We start from the raw sequence: 6,000 nt of genomic DNA, 5'->3' as shown, positions 1-6,000 counted from the left end.
TAGTCATAGGAACATGTATAAGTCATGAGGAAAGCAATAGCAACATACTAAACGATCGGGTGCTAAGCTAATGGAATGGGTCATGTCAATCAGATCATTCATCTAATGATGTGATCGCGTTAATCAAATAACAACTTTTTGTCCATGGTTAGGAAACATAACCATCTTTGATTAACGAGCTAGTCAAGTAGAGGCATACTAGTGACACTCTGTTTGTCTATGTATTCACACATGTATTATGTTTCCGGTTAATACAATTCAAGCATGAATAATAAACATTTATCATGATATAAGGAAATAAATAATAACTTTATTATTGCCTCTAGGGCATATTTCCTTCAGTCTCCCACTTGCACTAGAGTCAATAATCTAGATCACATCACCATGTGATTAACATCGATAGTTCACATCATCATGTGATTAACACCCATAGTTCACATCCCCATGTGACCAACACCCAAAGGGTTTACTAGATTCAGTAATCTAGTTCACATCGCTATTTGATTAACACCCAAAGAGTACTAAGGTGTGATCATGTTTTGCTTGTGAGAGAATCTTAGTCAACGGGTCTTGCCACATTCAGATCCACATGTATTTTGCAAATTTCTATGTCAACAATGCTCTGCATGGAGCTACTCTAGCTAATTGCTCCCACTTTCAATATGTATCTAGACCGAGACTTAGAGTCATCTAGATTAGTGTCAAAACTTGCATCGGCGTAACCCTTTACGACGAACCTTTTTGTCACGTCCATAATCGAGAAACATATCCTTATTTCACTAAGGATAATTCTGACCGCTGTCTAGTGATCTACTCCTAGATCACTATTGTACTCCCTTGCCAAATCAGTGCAGGGTATACAATAGATCTGGTATACAGCATGACATACTTTATAGAACCTATGGCCAAGGCATAGGGAATGACTTTCATTCTCTTTCTATCTTCTGACGTGGTCGGGATTTGAGTCTTACTCAACTTCACACCTTGTAATACAGGCAAGAACTCTTTCTTTGACTGCTCCATTTTGAACTACTTCAAAATCTTTTCAAGGTATGTACTCATTGAAAAAACTTATCAAGTGTCTTGATCTATCTCTATAGATCTTGGAGCTCAATATGTAAGCAGCTTCACCGAAGTCTTTGTTTGAAAAACTCCTTTCAAACACTCCTTTATGCTTTACAGAATAATTCTACATTATTTCCGATCAACAATATGTCATTCACATATACTTATCAGAAATGCTGTAGTGCTCCCACTCACTTTCTTGTAAATACAGGCTTCACCGCAAGTCTGTATAAAACTATATGCTTTGATCAACTCATCAAAGCGTATATTCCAACTCCGAGATGCTTGCACCAGTCCACAGATGGATCGCTGGAGCTTGCACATTTTGTTAGCACCTTTCGGATTGACAAAACCTTCTGGTTGCATCATATACAACTCTTCTTTAATAAATCCATTAGGGAATGCAGTTTTGTCTATCCATTTGCCAGATTTCATAAAATGCGGCAATTACTAACATGATTTAGACAGACTCAAGCATAGATACGAGTGAGAAGCTCTCATCGCAGTCAACACCTTGAACTTGTCGAAAACCTTTTGCGACAATTCTAGCTTTGTAGATAGTAACACTACTATCAGCGTCCTTCTTCCTCTTGAAGATCCATTTATTCTCAATTGCTTGCCGATCATCGGGCAAGTCAACCAAAGTCCAAACTTTGTACTCATACATGGATCATATCTCAGATTTCATGGCCTCAAACGATTTCGCGGAATCTGGGCTCATCATCGCTTCCTCATAGTTCATAGGTTCGTCATGGTCAAGTAACATGACCTCTAGAACAGGATTACCGTACCACTCTGGTGCGGATCTCACTCTGGTTTACCTACGAGATTCGGTAGTAACTTGATCTGAAGTTACATGATCATCATCATTAGCTTCCTCACTAATTGGTGTAGTAGTCACAAGAACAGATTTTTGTGATGAACTACTTTCCAATAAGGGAGAAGGTACAATTACCTTATCAAGTTTTCTACTTTCCTCCCACTCACTTCTTTCGAGAGAAACTCCTTCTCCAGAAAGTTTCCATTCTTAGCAACGAATGTCTTGCCTTCGGATCTGTGATAGAAGGTGTACCCAACAGTTTCCTTTGGGTATCCTATGAAGACATATTTCTCCGATTTGGTTTTGAGCTTATCAGGATGAAACCTTTTCATATAAGCATCACAATCCCAAACTTTAAGAAACGACAACTTTGGTTTCTTGCAAAACCACAGTTCAGATTGTGTTGTCTCAACGGACTTAGATGGTGCCCTTTTAAATGTGAATGCAGCTGTCTTTAATGCATAACCCCAAAACAATAGTGGTAAATCGGTAAGAAACATCATAGGTCGCACCATATCTAATAAAGTACGGTTATGACGTTCGGACACACTATTACATTGTGGTGTTCCAGGTGGCGTGAGTAGTGAAACTATTTCACATTGTTTTTAACTGAAGACCAAACTCGTAACTCAAATATTTGTCTCCGCGATCAGATCATAGGAACTTTATTTTCTTGTCATGATGATTTTCCACTTCACTCTGAAATTCTTTGAACTTTTCAAACGTTTCAGACTTATGTTTCATCAAGTAGATATACCCATATCTGCTCAAATCATCTGTGAAGTTCATAAAATAACGATACTTGCCGTGAGCCTTAACACTCATCGGACCGCATACATCAGTATGTATTATTTCCAATAAGTCAGTTGCTCGCTCCGGAGAACAGAGTCTTAGTCATCTTGCCCATGAGGCATGGTTCGCAAGCATCAACTGATTCATAATCAAGTGATTCTAAAAGCCCATCAGCATGGAGTTTCTTCATGCGCTTTACACCAATATGACCTAAACGGTAGTGCCACAAATAAGTTGCACTATCATTATTAACTTTGCATCTTTTGGTTTCAATATTATGATTATGTGTATCACTATGATCGAGATCCAACGAACTATTTTCATTGGGTGTGTAACCATATAAGGTTTTATTCATGTAAACAGAACAACAATTTATTCTCTTACTTAAATGAATAACTATATTACAATAAACATGATCAAATCATATTCATGCTCAACGCAAACACCAAATAACACTTATTTAGGTTCAACACTAATCCCGAAATTATAGGGAGTGTGCGATGATGATCATATCAATCTTGGAACCACTTCCAACACACATCGTCACTTCACCGTTAACTAGTCTCTGTTTATTCTGCAACTCCCGTTTCGAGTTACTAATCTTAGCAACTGAACTTGTATCAAATACTTAGGGGTTGCTATAAACACTAGTAAAGTACACATCAATAACATGTATATCAAATATACTTATGTTCACTTTGCCATCCTTCTTATCCGCCAATCACTTGGGGTAGTTCCGCTTCCAGTGACCAGTCCCTTTGCAGTAGAAGCACTTAGTCTCAGGCTTAGGACCAGACTTGGGCTTCTTCACTTGAGCAGCAACTTGCTTGCTGTTCTTCTTGAAGTTCCCCTTCTTTCCTTCGCCCTTTTCTTGAAACTAGTGGTCTTGTTAACCATCAACACTTGATGTTTTTCTTGATTTCTACCTTCGTCGATTTCAGCATCACGAAGAGCTTGGGAATTGTTTCCGTTATCCCTTGCATATTATAGTTCATCACGAAGTTCTACTAACTTGGTGATGGTGACTAGAGAATTCTGTCAATCACTATCTTATCTGGAAGATTAACTTCCACTTGATTCAAGCGATTGTAGTACCCAGACAATCTGAGCACATGCTCACTAGTTGAGCGATTCTTCTCCATCTTTTAGCTATAGAACTTGTTGGAGACTTCATATCTCTCAACTCGGGTATTTGCTAGAAATATTAACTTCAACTCCTGGAACATCTCATATGGTCCATGACATTCAAAACATCTTTGAAGTCCCGATTATAAGCCGTTAAGCATGGTGCACTAAACTATCAAGTAGTCATCATATTGAGCTAGCCAAACGTTCATAATGTCTGCATCTGCTCCTGCAATAGGTCTGTCACCTAGCGGTGCATCAAGGACATAATTCTTCTGTGCAGCAATGAGGATAAACCTCAGATCACGGATCCAATCCGCATCATTGCTACTAACATCTTTCAACACAATTTTTCTCTAGGAACATATCAAAATAAACATATGAAAGCAACAACGCAAGCTATTGATCTACAACATAGATATGCTAATACTACCAGGACTAAGTTCATGATAAATTAAAGTTCAATTAATCATATTACTTAAGAACTCCCACTTAGATAGACATCCCTCTAATCCTCTAAGTGATCACGTGATCCAAATCAACTAAACCAGGTCCGATCATCACGTGAGATGGAGTAGTTTCATTGGTGAGCATCACTATGTTGATCATATCTACTATATGATTCATGCTCGACCTTTCGGTCTCCGTGTTCCGAGGCCATATCTGTATATGCTTGGCTCGTCAAGTATAACCTGAGTATTCCGCGTGTGCAACTGTTTTGCACCCGTTGTATTTGAACGTAGAGCCTATCACACCCGATCATCACGTGGTGTCTCAGCACGAAGAACTTTCGCAACGGTGCATACTCAGGGAGAACACTTCTTGATAATTTAGTGAGAGATCATCTTATAATGCTACCGTCAATCAAAAGCAAGATAAGATGCATAAAAGATAAACATCACATGCAATCAATATAAGTGATATGATATGGCCATCATCATCTTGTGCTTGTGATCTCCATCTCCGAAGCACCGTCATGATCACCATCGTTACCGGCGCGACACCTTGATCTCCATCGTAGCATCGTTGTCATCTCGCCAATTTTATGCTTCCGCGACTATCGCTACCGTTTAGTGATAAAGTAAAGCATTACAGCGCGATTGCATTGCATACAATAAAGTGACAACCATATGGCTCCTGCCAGTTGCCGATAACTCGGTTACAAAACATGATCATCTCATACAATAAAATTTAGCATCATCTCTTGACCATATCACATCACAACATGCCCTGCAAAAACAAGTTAGACGTCCTCTACTTTGTTGTTGCAAGTTTTACGTGGCTGCTACGGTCTTAAGCAAGAACCAATCTTACCTACGCATCAAAACCACAACGATAGTTTGTCAAGTTGGTGCTGTTTTAACCTTCGCAAGGACCGGGAGTAGCCACACTCGGTTCAACTAAAGTTGGAGAAACTGTCGCCCGCAAGCCACCTATGTGCAAAGCACGTCGGGAGAACCGGTCTCTCGTAAGCGTACGCGTAATGTCGGTCCGGGTCGCTTCGTCCAACAATACCGCCGAACCAAAGTATGACATGCTGGTAAGCAGTATGACTTATATCGCCCACAACTCACTTGTGTTCTACTCATGCATATAACATCAACATATAAAACCTAGGCTCGGATGCCACTGTTGGGGAACGTAGTAATTTCAAAAATTTCCTACGCACACGCAAGATCATGGTGATGCATAGCAACGAGAGGGGAGAGTGTTGTCTACGTACCCTCGTAGACCGTTCGCGGAAGCGTTATATCAATGCGGTTGATGTAGTCATACGTCTTCACGTCCGACCGATCCAAGTACCGAAAGCACAGCACCTCCAAGTTCTACACACGTACGGCTCGGTGACGTCCTCGCCTTCTCGATCCAGCAAGAGGGGCGAAGTAGTAGATGAGTTCCGGCAGCACGACGGCGTGGTGACGGTGTTGGTGAAGAACAATTTCCGTAGGGCTTCGCCTAAGCACTACGAAAACTATGACGTTTAGTATGTTGCTATTGCTTTCTTCATGACTTATAAATGTTCCTATGACTATGAGATTGTGCAACTCCCGAATACCAGAGGAACACTTTGTGTGCTACCAAACGTCACAACGTAACTGGGTGATTATAAAGGTGCTCTACAGGTGTCTCCGATGGTGTTCGTGGAGTTGGCATAGCTCAAGAATAGGATTTGTCACTCCGATTGTCAGAGAGGTATC

Source organism: Triticum urartu, chromosome 2A (genome assembly GCF_056163025.1).
Source record: "Triticum urartu cultivar PI428250 chromosome 2A, HENAU_Tu73, whole genome shotgun sequence".
NCBI lineage: Eukaryota > Viridiplantae > Streptophyta > Magnoliopsida > Poales > Poaceae > Triticum > Triticum urartu.
This window is presented reverse-complemented; position numbering follows the sequence as displayed.